Here is a 16,531-nt window from a genome sequence, read left to right on the forward strand (position 1 = left end):
ATCCATCCATCCATCCATCTATCTATCTATCTATCTATCTATCTATCTATCTATCTATCTATCTATCTATCTATCTATCTATCTATCTACACACATACACATGCCTGTGCATATTTGCTAAAAGAGTTTTCTTATTTATTTTTTTAATTGTTAGTGATAAATGAAGACAAAGTAAATGTTTACTGATTGGAAAATAAAATTAGAAATCTATGGCACAGGAGCAGGTAGATGGCTCAGTGAATTGAGAGCCAGGCCTAGAGATGGGAGGTCTTGGGTTCACATCTGACCTCAGATACTTCCTAGCTGTGTGACTTTGGGCAAGTCACTTAACCACCATTGTGTAGCCCTTACTACTTTTCTATGCACAATACTGATTCTAAGACATAAAGTAAGGGTTTAAAAAACATCTATGGAGGGCAATATGAAAGAACAAAGAATGGATGGAGCTGATGCTCAGGATGGACACAGCATTGTTCCCATCAGAGTACATTGATGTCAGAAGCAGGGCAGAGCTGCTCAATTCTAATTTTTCTACTTTTTGTTCTTCCATGTAGAGAAATCTTTGGGCTCAAAAGGGAAGGAAAAATATGTAAAATAAGGAATTTATATCTAAGCAAAGTCAGGAGATGATGAGAGATTCCATAACTTTCCTTGACGAGTTCAAGTCACAAGGCCCAGATATGCTACTTTCAAGGGACTGGGTGTGATTTCTGAGTCCCTGTCAGGTAACTTTGAAATCCTAAAGAGAACAGTAAAGGTTCCAGAGAATGAGAGATGGGAAATGTTTCAATTTTTAAAAAAAGGAAATGAGAAGAGGACAAAGGCAGCCAACCACAGCCTCATGAACTTAATACTCATAATTTAGACAGTATTTAGAGAAGTCTAGTAAAAATCATGAAGGGTCTTAAGATCATGCCACATAGGAATTAGCCAAAATGAAATGAAACTAAACAAAATGAAACAAAATGAAACAAAATTCATACATTTAGCCTAGGGAGGAAAAAAATTTTATTGAATAAATTGTGGTATATACAGATAATAGAATATTATTGTACTTGGAATAAAAATTAAGTAAATTGTTAGCTAGGCGGCATGTTTCTGATAGTTGTTAGGACCAATTATCAGAAGTACACAGGTTTGGGAAGGCCAACAAGAGAAACTGGCAGGATATCCAACTGATATAAAAAAGGTTTATTAAAAGTAAGGACAAGAAGGGAAGGGGATTGACTAACTGATGTAATTAAAGCTCCCACCAAAACTCAGTAGTTGATTTCACCAGGTTTTATCTATGCTAACTGTACAGTCTCTCTACCTAAAGATGCCAGCTCCTACCATATCTCACTCACCAAATCCTCCCCCACCCCTTAGATGATAACTAGGGTAGGGAAAAGGCTGGAGGTAAGCAGGATCAAGGGCTCAAAAAGGGAGAGGTTCTCACTGGCAGTTGGCTACAGCAGTTTGGTAAGAGTCTCAGCAGATCAGGAGTATCAGAATACACAAACAGGAACCATTTGGACAGCCACAAGGAGAGGTAGAAAATGGTCAGACCCACTCAGTCCACCTGAGGAGTTCAGATACATGTACTCAACCACTTCTAGAGAGATAAACTGTTCACAGGAGAAGTTCACACACTGACACCCTGCAGAGAGATCAACTGTTCCCAGGAGAAACTCACTCTCCAAAGTTCTGGATTCTTCCCTGTCTGCTTTGCAACAGTTCCTGATTTTCCTCAATTTCCTTGTAACACACTATAAGAAGTGACTAAAGGGATTTTTAAAATGAGAAATCGAAGAAATCTTATGATCGATTGCAAAGTGAAATGAAGAGAACCAGGAGAACAATTTATGAAAATTGTTTGAAAAAAATTAAAAAACAAATAACTGCCATCAATACAAAGATTAAACATGGTGTCAGAGGACTGATGATAAAGCATGCTCCCATCTCATAACAGAGACCTGATGGACTAGACAGTTGGAATAATACATGCATTTTTATATGACCACTGTAGAGATTTTTTTCTGTTTTTTTCAAAAGAAAATAAAATTTATCTTGCAAATTAAATGAGGTTAAATAAGGTTTGGGTGGAAGTATCTGTCATTGTGATACAAAAAAAAGGAAGAAAAGAGTGTCGTTGAACAAGTTTTTTTTTTTTTTTAATTAATGAAGGGACACAAGGAAGTTCAGGTGGAGAAACTGACATAACTGGCAAAGAAAGAAAACTTTGAAATAATGTTGAATTTATTATATACTTAAACTAATTGTAATATTAATTTACATTTTCATGTAAAAAACCTCTGTTTTTCATTGTATCTGGAAATGTCTATGCTTGTTGGTGTTTGTCAGTTTCAAAAGTATTACATATTTATATTTAAAGAGAAGATTTGGTTAGGGCATGAAAGTTGTTCTCAAAAGGAGAAAGCTTTGGCATGTTGACATCAAATTCATTCTACTTGCTTTCAGAGTGTATAATCTGGAGTAATTTAATGGAAAATGCAAAGAAGACAATTGAGGCAGTATGTGAGACAAAATTTCCCAAGTTTTAGAAACATCTAAAAGTTAGACAGATTGTTTTCAGGGAAAGGGGGTTTCTTTTCCCAAGAAGCCTTGCTCAGTGCGTTGCATGGGGGATACCAATGAGGAATTAGCCTAAATGACCCAAATAACTTTTTTATTCTGAGCTTCTGTGATTATGAACATAGAAAGATATTCCACTGTACCTCTTAACTATCGTTGTTCATTTGTTTTAGTTATGTGAGCTACAATTCTTCTCTTTTGTTCTCTTTTCTATGTCTCATTTGCTATGGTCTCTATGGTATCGTTCTTGGTGGATCAGTGTAAAAAATATGTTTCCTTTCTCTCAGTTTTCAGTCTGGGCCCATTTGATCATATTTAAAAAAACTTCAGTCAAATATGTATATATTTAAGCACTCTGTTACAGATTTGTCATATTTCTAACCAAGAACTACTTGTGTGTTTGTGTTATATATACATACAGACATACATAAGTATGAGATCCAAACATATGCATCTATTTGTATATATGACATATTTAGTTTTTCCTCCATAGACACATCCCAGTTAAGTACCCAAACAAATCACCCCACAAAATCCATTCCCTTAAAACAGTAAAGCAAAACCTTATACTTGCCAAATGACACAGATTTCATTTTCTATGACTTTTGTAGTTTATTGACTATTGACATGAAGGAATAATATGTTCTTTAATGTATGATATCAATATTGTTTGATTTTCATTTTGTGGTATCTCAGGGTTCTTCATATTTTCATTGAATGTATCCAATATTTATATTGTAAAATAATGTAAACCTTTCTTTGTTTCTCTGACTAAGAGAAGCATTTCCATCTGTGGCCATCATAGGAAGACAGACCAATCACCTACTGGTACTGCAGGTAGCTAGATCAGCCTATACCTAAATAACTCACATTGCCCCACTGCCCAGTTCTCTCTGAATGCTGACCCTTAGATCCCAAACCCCACTGAAGATAACCCATAGCCCCCCTCCCCCACTACTCTTGAAGCCACTCTCCACTTGGCAGGGGACCATCTGAATTGCCATTACTCCCAATGATCCATTAGAACTTGCCATCCACCTTTTGAACATTCTGCCTAATTTATTACCTGCCCTTCAGATCTGTCATGAATTGAAAATAAGCATAGACCCTCCTCTCTATGTAATCTTTCCCAATTTGAGTGAGAGTACCTTCAAACCAGATAATATTTCATTTTCTCCTGTTTTTATTCCCAGTGGTTACCACATTGTAAGCACTTTCTAAATACTTTCCATTCTTTTCCATCTCATTTTTCCTTACGTCACAATAATACTCTTGTTCTTTAATAAACAACCAATGAATAAGCACTTACTAATCCCACACCATGTTCCAGGTGATAGTCAAGTCAAAATGACATCATTGAGGTTGTTGAGTCATTTTCAGTCTTGCCAAAGTCTCTGGGACCCCATTTTGGAGTTTTCTTGGCAAAGATACTGGGGTGCTTTGCTGTTTCTTTTTCTACATCACTTTGTAAATGAGGAAATTGAGATAAAAAGTGTTGAGTGACTTATCCAGGGGCACATGACTAATAAGTGTCTGAGGCCGTATTTAAATTCAGTTCTTCTTGGCTCCCAGCCCCCTGCTCTATCCTCTAAACAACCAACCTGCCCCAAATTATATACAAAGATATAATTCTATCATTTCCTGTCTACAAAAGTCTTACATTCCATGTGTATGGCAAAAAGATGAATATAGAGCATGCATTGAAAATCACTGCACAATTATTCCTTTTATTCTCTATACTCCTTCTGAGTGAAATTTAAGTTCTTTGTCACTTTTTCGCACAGATCTCTTGGTTAAATCTCATGGAGGAATTACCATTGGACACTGCTTCTTGTCTCAGTTACCAAAGGCTTGTGAGTGAGGAATACCTTATTTCCCATCTTTTCTCCCAAATATGTTGAAGCTATAATACTCAGATGCCTCCATTAGCAATGAAAAGATTCTATAATTTGCTGTCTTGCTGCCCCCAGATCAGCAAATAGGAAGTACATGAGTGCAAAGGATACTAGATTTCTAGATTGTCAGGAAAAGTGAAGGGAACAAGCACCTCTTTATTATTAAAAATTGATTAATTCATAATAATTAATTCATTTAGAACATACTATGTGCCAAGTACTAGATATTTTTCAAGTATGATGTCATTTCTCACGACAACTTTGTGAAATAGATGCTCTTATGATTCCCATTTTATGACTGAGGAAACTGAGGCAGAAAAAAATGAAGTGACTTGCCCAGGGACACACATCTAGTAAGGTTCTGAGAGTGAATTTGAATCTGTCTTCCTGACTCTGGGACATGCACTCTTCATTTCTCTCCTAGCTGTCACCAGATCAGCAAATAGGAGGGACATGATTTCAGAGGCTATCAGATTTCTAGATTGACAGTTCTTTTTCTGATAGAAGTGGAAAGAGTATGTTGTGACAACCAGGTCATGTGCCATAGGAAATCAGCTTACATTATCGTTTGATAAACAAGTCAGGGGCTGGTAATTTTTCTTGTAGAGACCATTTCAATCTCCTGCCTGTCTTTGCTTAGGATGAATGATGTATTGTTTCAGAGACTAATATACTTTAAATTCCATGTTGTTCAGGGTAGAATATGACTTTTTCACCCCTCTCTAGAAGGAAGCTCTCATAAACTTTGGAAATCGTATTTTTAAATACCCTGTAAGTATGTTTTATATTTTACTCATTACATTTGGGATTACTACTCAAGATGCAATATCATATTTAGAGTTTAACAAGAGACCAGATTTCACTTGTCATTGTCTAAATTTACCTAAAATTGTGTAAATTCTGTGTATTTGCATTTAAAAAGGTTTTAGGTAAGAAATTCATCTTTTTCAAACAAAGTTCTAAAGTTGTGAGACCACTAACGTGAAAAGTGCAAGATACTGCATTCAGAATTAAGTATAATAATAACAATATTGGACATTGTGTAGGATTAGAGATGGTTATTGATTATATTGATGTAGACAACTCCCAGTGAGAGGAATCTCATATTTATTCAAGTTGGTATTTTTTTTTTTGCAACTTAGAATCTTAGTTATCTAAAAGACTGAGAGACTGAGTGAGTTATCTAGGATCTCATACGCCAGTATGTGTAGGAAGTAGAACTAGAACCCAGATCTTCTTGGTTTTGAGATTCAGCGCTCTTTCTATTACGCCACATTACCTAGTTACACTGACATTTATATAATACTTTAAATTCTACAAAGCAATTTTCCTACCTCTTTTAATCCTTACAACAACCATGTGAAAAATGGCACTAAGCATATTATTGTTCTCCTCTTAAAGATGAGGAAACAGAATCTCCGGTAGATTAAGTTGCCTGTTCATCATTTGATAGTCAGCGAATATCAGAGTCAAGACATAAAACCCAATTTTCCTGGTGCCAAAGCAAGAACATTCTCTGCTTTGAGATGCTGCCACTTGTTACGCACAAACATCTTAGAAAATCATTAAGACTATCTATGAAGGTAGAACTTGCAATCCTCCTAATACCAAGGTCATTGACTTAGTTGGTAAATGTTTCTTTAAAAGCAAGTATGAAATGTTGATGCACTTAGCATGAGTATTCAGGTCAGATTTCAAGCATCAGTGGCTTAAGTGAAATGTGAATTCCTCTAAAACTCTTTTTAGAGCAATTTGAAGTCTAGTCTATATAGCACTAACTTTGCTCTCTCTTCACCACCTGAAAAGAATCATAACAAAAGAAAATGCTACCGCCAAGAGAAAGAAACCAGTTTTATGTTTCTTCTTGGCAGTATTTTTTTGTCTATCGAAATCAGCATTTTTGTCATTATGCCCAGCTGCAGAATAATATTCAGAACACAATATAGAGGGTTATTATATTTCTATGCACTCAAGGAAGTTCCAATAAAAGAAAGTACATTTTCAGCTGATAGTGTGTAAAGATGCTTTATTTTTTAAAGGAAGCTTCTCAGATTATTAGTTTTAATAAATATTCAACAAAACAACTGCAATCTGTTTTTCTTTTCAGTTTCCATAAAATACTCATTTAACAAGGAAATGTTTTCATTTTCTGTAATCATTTGCTAGTTATATGGTTTGCCTTAAAAGTGGAATTCTGCATTATAATTTGAGATATATGAGGAATTAATATTTTGTAACTCATTTTGTTGAAAAGATTGGAGAATAAGCATATAAAATGATCTTATCTTCAGAAAAAAATATGGCCAAAGAACAAATGGGCTTCCAAGATGAGCCCTTCATTCCTCTCGCATCTTTTACATGATTTCTCAGTAGTACTAATATAAATAATCCTTTAACCCTAGAGTGTTGTTGTTATCTAATAATAGAAATTCATATATATTTACATGTCATATTAATTTGTTTTCATGCACAAATCCATTCAGATTTACTGGGTAGTTCTTCAGTGATAACATAGAAATGCTAGAATTTACAAGTATCTTAGTTTTTCATTCACTTTAAAGCAATGAAAGCCAATGCAAATATCCCCCAAAGAATGCTGCCCCTCACCCCAAAGTATTCTGAGAAATTTGACTGTTTGGCTATTTTGCTTTAGTTTCTAAATATAAATTTCTGCAATTTTCCTAGTCATTTTTAGAGCTGGAAAAATATCAATTTATTCTTAAAAGTATATTAAAATAGACACAAAATAATACCTGGCAGATCATATGTGGCATATTTGTTTGCAGATTATTCTTTCATAGAACTATTTGAGAGATTATGTTTCTTTTGACTGAAAGCACAGACTTCCTACTTATCACTTATATCTTTGGAAGTGAGTGACAGCCTCTCTATTTTATCTTTGAGATACATTAAAATTCATGACCAAAGTAATCATAATTGTCTATCTTTTATTTACCTGTAGGTTGGGTCTGATTGCTATTTAAGGGCAGTCTGGTGTTTCTTGTTCAGGATCGTAATGAAATAAGACAATAAAAAATTATTTAATAGTCAAAAGGAAATTTATTTGGCCATATCAGAGAAAGAATATTTACCAAAGACAGCATTGATTTAATTGGGCACAGCTTCTTTGATTCTGTGTTGGTTGTAATGATGTTGCAGTAGGAATTCTTATACTTTTTGGGATTGGTTTTAATACTATGGTTGTCATGTTAAAAACATTAAGTATTTACTGTGAGTCCAGCGCTATGCTAGTATGGTCAGTGGCTCAAGTATTAGTCCCCAGGACCAATGGCTTAATATATTTTAAAGAAAATAAATAGACTAGTCCAAATGAGGTAGGATCTTAGAATATTCCTTCCGCCCATATGTTCCAGAGAAAGTTCATCTAGGATTGGGGAGGAAAAATATGGAGGTTGATGTTTCTAAGGCAGAAAAATGATTTCTTTTGCAGAGGATATCTTTGACTTTTTTTTTTTTTGACTTGTCTGAGAAAAAGTAGAAGGCTCTATTATCTTTTGTTCCTTATAGAAAACTTTTTGGAAGATTTACTTTCTTACAAGTCAGAAGACTCTAAAACTAAATGTTAGAAAGATCCCTTTAAGAAGGAATAATTGTGCTTGCAGTGAAACAAGATATCTCTGTTATATGGTGAAAAAGCCTCAGAGAATCATAGGGTTTGAAGGTGGGAAGTACCATGGAACTCATCTAATCTAAATCTCTCATCTTACAGAAAAAGAAACAGAATCTGAAAGGTAAGTTACTTGTCCAAAGTCAGTCAGACAGTAAATTACCAAGTGGGTTTTATGTCCAGTTTTTCCAGCTCTAAACCTAGCATTCTTTCCATTATATCATGCTAACTTCGACTAATGTGTTTATACTACTTAGTACTAGTGAACTTTTGGAATCAATATCTGTCTCTTTGGTGCATAAAATTAAGTTGTCATGAATACATTGTGTGAAAAGACTTGGTATTTCTCTTTTCACACAGAGAAAATCTTTTTGTGGGTACATATTTATGTCACACGTTAAATAATTAAGGATATAATTTTCAGCATGACAGGAACATCTGAAGTGTTACAGGCCTGGAAATAGGTGCCCAGATTCTGTAAGATGGGAAATAGAGTAAGGTAAAGCTAGACAGTCTTATTTAAGATTGAGAACAGTTGACTATCAAGAACCATTTTGTACTTTGTATTTTTTCTTTAAAATTTTGCTCCTTGCATTTTTCTTTTGATTCTTCATTTTCCTATATGAAGAACAGGATACTGATATATTTATCTATCTCACACTTCTAATCCAAATGAATATTTTTGCTATTTTGCATTTTATTTTCCCCCACTTACACATAACAACAATTTTCTAAAATCCTTTTAAAATTTTTTGCGTTCTAAATTCTCTTTCTTCTTCCCAACCCATTTCCCTTCTTCCCACCCCTTCCCACTCCCCGAAATGGTAAGAAATCAAGATAGATTTTATATGTGCCATCATGTAAAAATCAAACGAATATTTTAATGAAAATTTATTCATTTTTAGAAGACAATAATATTGACTGAAGTAAAAGTTTTGTCCCCTCTGCTGTGAAAGGAGCCCTACTATCTGGCTTACTGACCTTAATAGGCACAATTGTCACTAAGAAGGAATTATCATAATTGTGGAAAGAGGCTAAGGGAAGACTTCCCAGTGATAGGAAGCCTCCCTTCCAAATACAACTGATTTCAGTGTAATGTAAGGGCTGATAATTAGGCACTCACAAAAGATGAAGGATGCTCAGTGTGCCACAGAAATATCATGTGTAAAAGTGAACAACTTGGAATATCATCTGTAACTTTTTGTTGAAGGCACATCCTTCCATTTATTTATTTAATTCTTTCCTAGAGCTTATTTATTTATTTTCTTTTTGTTTATTTATTTTATTATATTAATTTATTATTAGACATTAAATATATAATATAATCACTTATTCTCCATGCTAGGACTTTCTGGCTCAGTCATTGAAGAGTATAAATTTTCAGTGTGGCATGAATTTTCTCACATTACTCTTACCTAGACTGAACAGCTAGATGATGTAGTAGAAAGAGTGATGTTTTTAGAGTTGGAAATTCTCAGGTTCAAATTCTGCCTCAAGCTGTTATTGTGTGATTCTGGGTAAGTCACTTAATCTCAATCTCTCATTTGTAAAATGAGAAGACTTTAGTGCCTATTTGTCATCATCCTGAGGATCAAACGATGTAATATTTTTAGAGTACTCTGCAGATCTTAAAATGTTATGTTAATGTTAGCCATTATATTCTCATTCCCACAGAATGTGGGCAAAATAGAATGACCTATGTTTGAAGAATTAGGCTCATGTCTTCCCTTGAGAAGGGTACTTATAATATTAGAGGGGCATCTTTTTAGAACACATGTCCTCTTTGGTCTTTTTCTTTTAGTATTAATATTATTTCATTGAGACAACATGATTATAAATCATTGAACACTGATAATCATGCAACATCATGTGATCTATCTTCTTAGTCTAGTGTCCAGAGAAAAAGCTAACTGGTTGAGGCACAAACCAATGTACTTTTCTAGTCTCTACCCCCCTTCCCAAGAATATCTGCTTTCTTCCTAGCCTTTCTGTCCTACAGGTAGGTGCTCCAATTGGTTATGGAAATACTTCTACATGATCTAAATATAAAGGCTTAATTTGGCTTAATATAGGTTCAACAATTCACTTCAGAGAGCATCTAGTCAAAATCATTTTTAAATAAAGATACTGAGAAGAAGAGAGGTTAAAGGATTTGTGCACATGGATGTTAAATAAGTTTTTGACTCCAAATCCAGTGGTTTTTCTACTATATCATGATACATCTAAGTCCAGCATGGAATTTCCTAAATTTGTTTTCCTACTACTTGGTATTGTAGCATTGAAGATTTTGTACCTTCTGTTAGTGAGTGATTGTGATAGATATAGATCTCTTATGTTATCAATTTTTACAAAATCCAATTTGGTCTTTCAGGAATGGACCCCATTCTTTTCGATGTTTCTCTATTTCACCCAGAACAGAAGGGGTGAAAAACTTTCACCAGGTCAGAGAAATATCTAACCCTCTTCTGTCAATCCAACAACCATTAACTGAATACTTACTACAAATTTCTGTAAATTGTGAGGCATTGGGAAACCCTAGAAACATATGTTTTATAAGAATTTAGGATATAGGAAGATGAGAAAGCCAGACAGATGGTAAGGGAGGGTTGATTGGGCTGGATGTGAAAGAAAGGGATCATAGAAACAAAGGCTATTGATATATAAACACAATCACAATTAGATAAATGCCCTAGATTTCTTTATATAAGCTATTTCTAACTCCTTCCAACATACTGGCTTCCTCAAAAGGTAACTAGATATGAAGGAATAGGTCTTTAAGAAGAAATGGAAAGAGGTCTATAAATAATTTAAAAGGTGGGGCAGAACTCCTCTTTATCTCTTAGTATCTGGACACATTTGCAGGATTAAAGAAATGCTTAGTCAGATACCTGGAGCCAGATGTGCAAAATCCATTAAGACTGATCCCTCATTGTTCTTGAAGGGGATTCTTGTTCATCCAGTCCTTGCCATCCTAGGGAACAGGGATCTCAGGTCCCCTTGATATTGCAGATGATGTTTAGAGTTTGTAACCCATGCTATAACTATTACTTCGTCTTCATGGTGAATGGAATTTCTTTTCTCTGAGAACTCCACCTATAATCTCAAGGCAGTTTTATTCATATGAGAAAAGATGAGCTGATAGAGTGACTGTGGTTAGGCAAATGGATATATTTTCTAAATAAAAATAGGAAACAGGTTGAGGTGGAATGAACAGTGAAAAGGAAAAACCCAACAACCATGAAAGCAATGGCAAAATGTTATTTAACTGAATTCTGTTTTCTGTCCATATGAAGAAAAAGTATAAGCAGCTCTGTCTATCTGATGTGCTTATTGCAGATGTCCCAATGCTTCAAAGAGGGGTTTTTCAGTGAGAAATCTATTTTGTTCCTGATTTGGAAAAGGCTCATCCTAAGCATTTGGTTGGAACTGGCTTTAGAAGGGGAGGTTGTAGAACTCAAAGACAATCCATCTATGGTTCTAAGCAGCTGCCTAATTTCCCCTGATAGAAAGTGTTGGTTGACCTGCCAAAGACAGCTTAAAGCTGAATATTTCATGCTGACTCAGAAGAAGAGAGAGGGCATTAGGCAAAGGACTTTGCTAAGAGATAATGGCAGGGATTCAGGGAGGTTACAACTGATTAAGGTGTTTGGAGGATTCCCCCATATTTGCTGATGTAAAGGAGGTGAGCTGGGGTTAATCCATCATTTATCAATTCTCCCAGCAAACTCTCTGAGTGGCTTTCCTTTACCATTGTGTGTATCTTTTGAGCCAGAAAATGGATCAATATTGAAATTTTCTGGCAAGGACACCGTCCTGATAATGGCAGCATTTTACTTTTGAATTCTTGCTGATATGACTGGATAATTAATTTTCATTTGCAAGGTTGCATGCCTGCCAGGAAATAATTCATGAGTAAATGTTTGATCTTGAACTGTTGACTTAATGCTAGTTTTCAATTATAGTGAAACCTGCCTTTGGAGACCACCCATGGCTCCAAATGAGAGCAGGAGGGGGAAGATTTTAAATAGGTAGACAATTTCCAAGTACAATTTTAGTCTAGTGTTTGTCATACTATTTGCAGCTAAATTATACTGTAACATAAGACATTTATTTTCAATCTAGAGTTACATTTTAGAATAGGTAAGATGCATACTTATAATTTCATAAAACTGGAGATTTCTCCTCAATCTTTCCAGGGACATATAAAAACATGTATGAACATGCATAGGATGATGTACATAGGGAACCGTGGAGTTAGGTGTGGCTTGTAAGTAATTTCCTGTCTTGGCATACCTATACCTTCAGGGAACTATGAAAAAATTTTTTTTTGCTATAACTTGAATTTGCCAAAGGGAAATTAAACTTTAGGTAAGGAAAACACACTTGCTAAATCAGAACATGGAGTCATCTAAATACAAGTCACATCTCAGGCTGCCAGGATGCCATTGTAGCCAATTCTTATTAATTGTGGAATGAAAAGCTAGTGAAAATGTAAAGGAAAAGATGACTTAGCAGAAAACCTAATTCCTAGGGCCAGAGTCATTAAGAGTAAAAGGCACTTCAAGCCCACTGATTTTTTTTTAATTCAAACGTTACATTCCTCTTCAAAGGAATACATTTTTGTCATCCTTTTTCAGAATCTAAAGATGAAAATTTCATATAGCTAATTTCTTTTGTTGATCACACTGAATTCTTCAATCATTCATTTAATCAACAAATTTTTATTAACCATTTATTATCTGCAAAGATAGGTGGGGATAGAAAAGTGAGGCAGTCCTGGCCAACCACCATGACAATATTTTTCTTTCCATTATTGAGTTCCTTCCAGGGATGGCATTTTAGTGACAGACCTAGGCCAACCATGTCATATAACATAGAACATTTATTTCTAATCTAGAGTATTACTTTCTTAGATGCATATTTAACCCTACTCTTTTGACACTAGGACCCAGAGCAGAATTTTCTTCTTTTCCCCTTTCTTTTCTCCCATTAAAATGTGCCCCCCCCATTAAAATATAAGCTCCTTGAAAGCAGGAATTGTTTTTCTTCTTGTTTGTATAAATGTTTCTTACCTTGCTTTGCCACAAAGAACTTGTATTCTACTAAGGGATACAGACATCCATAGATAAATATATAAGGGATAGGTAGATAAAATGGTGATTTCATTCATAATGGAATCTCTTTGATGTGAAAATTGTCTCTATCAATTCAGGTCAAAACCTTCTCTGCAACTTAGAGTTGGCTAGAGTTCTGAGTGGTTCAGTGATTTAACTAGTCACACAATCAGTATGTATCAGAAGCAGGACTGAATCCAAATCTTTTTGGCTTCAATGTCAGATTTTTATACAAGTTAGTGTATATTTAAAATAAATCTTTGGTGATTTGGGGAGACCATTCACAACTGAAGGAATCAGAAGACAACTCTTGGAGAAGCAAGTCCCTGAAATGATCCTTGAAGAAAGCTAGAATTTCCCACAAGCAAAGGAAAGGACAGATAACATCCCAGCTATCTGTTAATATGTAGAGGAAAGAACTAAGGTATCATGTTATTCCCATTTAGAAGGAAGGGATTCTAGACAATAGTTTAAAAGGTTTGTGCTAAAAAATTATTTCATGATAGATGGAAGGGCAAATAATTTCAGAATGTTTTAAATAGTATATTAAATTAATCTTAGGGGTTTATGACACATTTTTGTTGCTGTTTGTATGGGTTCACAGAGTGAAAAATATCGAGAACTGCTCATGTAGAAGGAGTAACAAGTAAGCAGTTTGGTTTTCTGTGGACATAAGTAGTGTTAAACTCAATTAGAAATGGGAACACTAATCCATACATAAGGATCACTGTGCATATTGACTTATAGACATATTGACTTAGAAAAGCACATATAACCACTATTTGTGCTTGCTCATAATTTCATTTATTTTGTTAAATTTTTCCCAATTGCATTTTAATCGGGTTCAGTCCACTCTGGAGTGTAGTGGGCTGCATCTGGCCCCACAGGCTCAGTGTTTGACATCTCTGGTGTAGAGTTAGGGAGAGAGGGAGTAACATGTAATTAGCCTGGAGCCAAATTATGAAGAGCTTTCAATGTTAAGTATAGGACTTCATATTTTACCCTAAAAACAGTAGGAAGACATTGAGAATCTTAGGAAAGGAAGTTATGGTCAGATTGGTGCCCAAGGAATATCATTTTGGAATCCTAATGGGGGAGAACCTGGAGAGTAAAAAGGCTGAATTTAGGGAAACAATTAGGGAATGATTACAGCAGATTAGGTCAGAGGTTATAAAGTAATGGATTATGTTGGTTGTGGTTTAAGTATAAGAGAAAGGGATGGAAGTAAGAGATATTGAGAGAAATACACAATAATAATAACTCATGGGTTGTGAGCAGGAAAGTTCTCTTAACTATAGAGAACTATATAAATGCAAGTTTTGTTATTATTACAGCAAATTATTAATACCATAAGAATGAATTAGATTATATATTTTCTTAATTTATTTCTTTATTTTTTAGATAAATTTTTCCATGGTTACATAATTCATATTCTTACTCTCATTTCCCCCCATTTGTCATCACACCCTACCCTGTAGCTGAACACACATTTCCACTGGTTTCTTCATGTGTCATTGATCAAGAACTATTTCCATATTATTGATAATTGCTCTGGGGTGGTCCTTAGAGTCTACATCCCCAACCATGTCCGTATCAACCCATGTGTTCAAGCAATTGTTTTTCTTCTGTGTTTCCACTCCTGTAGTTCTTCCTCTGAATACGGATAGCGTTTTTTTCCATAAATCCCTCAGAATTGTCCTGGTTCATTGTGCTGCTGCTAGTACAGAAGCCTATTACATTCAATTTTACCACAGTGTATCAGTCTCTGTGTACAATTTTCTTCTAGCTCTGCTCCTTTCACTCTGCATCAATTCCTGGAGGTCATTCCAGTTCACATGGAATTCTTCCAGTTAATTATTCCTCTGAGCACAATAGTATTCTGTCAAGAACAGATACCACAATTTGTTCAGCAATTCCCTACTTTAAGGGCAAAACCTCATTTTCCAGTTTTTTGCCACAACAAAGAGCACTGCTATAAATATTTTTATACATGTCTTTTTCCCTATCATCCGTTTGGGGTATATGACTGAATCAAAGAGCAGGCAGTCTTTTAGCGCTTTTTGGGCATAGTTCCAAATTGCCATTCTGAATGGATCAATCAGTTCACAACTCCACCAGCAATGCATTAATGTCCCAATTTTGCCACATCCCCTCCCACATTCATTACTCTTCCCTGCTGCCATATTGGCCAGTTTGCTAAGTGTGAGGTGATACCTCAGACTTTTTTTGATTTGCATTTCTCTAATTATTAGAGATTTAGAACACTTTCTCATGTGCTTATTGATACTTTTGATCTTTATATCTGAGAATTGTTTATTCATGTCCTTTGCTTATTTATCGATTGGAGAATGGCTTGATTTTTTCTACAATTGGTTTAGCTCTTTGTATATTTGAGTAATTAGACCTTTGTCAGAGTTTTTTGTTATAAAGATTTTTTTCTCAAATTGTTATTTTCCTTATGATTTTGGTTGCATTGTTTTTGTTTGTACAAAACATTTTTAATTTAATGTAATCAAAATTCTTTATTTTACATTTTGTAATTTTTTTCTAACTCCTTCTTGGTTTTAAAATCTTTCCTTTCCCAGAGATATGACAAGTATACTATTTTGTATTCACCTAATTTACTTATAGTTTCCTTATTTATATTCAAATTGTTCACCCACTCTGAATTTATCTTGGTGTTGGGAGTGAGATGTTGATTTAAACCTAATCTCTAACATATTGTTTTCCAATTTTCCCAGCAGTTTTTGCCAAATAGTGGATTTTTGTCCTGAAGTTTGGGCTCTTTGGGTTTATCATATCTTGCTGATGTCATTTACCCCAAGTCTATTATACACTGATCCTCCCTTCTGTCTCTTAGCCAGTACTATATTGTTTTAACAACTACTGCTTTCTAGTATAGTTTGATATCTGGTACTGTTAGGCCACCTTGCTTAAGGTTTTTTTCCCATTATTTCCCTTGATATTCTTGATCTTTTGTTCTTTCAAATGAACTTTGTTATAATTTTTTTCTAATCTAGTAAAAAAGTTTCTTGGTAGTTTGATAGGTATGACACTAAATAAGTAAATTAATTTGGGTAGAATGGTCATTTTTATTATTTTAGCTTGCTCTACCCATGAGCAATCAATGTTTTTTCCAATTGTTTAGATCTAGTTTTAATTGTTTTGAAAGTGTTTTGTAGTTGTGTTGTATAATTCCTGTGTTTGTTTTGGTAAATAGATTCCTAAGTATTTTATATTGTCTAGGATGATTTTAAATGGTATTTCTCTTTCTGACACTTGCTGCTGCACTGTGTTGGAAATATATATATATATATATA

This window comes from Gracilinanus agilis, chromosome 3, assembly GCF_016433145.1.
Source record: "Gracilinanus agilis isolate LMUSP501 chromosome 3, AgileGrace, whole genome shotgun sequence".
Lineage (NCBI taxonomy): Eukaryota > Metazoa > Chordata > Mammalia > Didelphimorphia > Didelphidae > Gracilinanus > Gracilinanus agilis.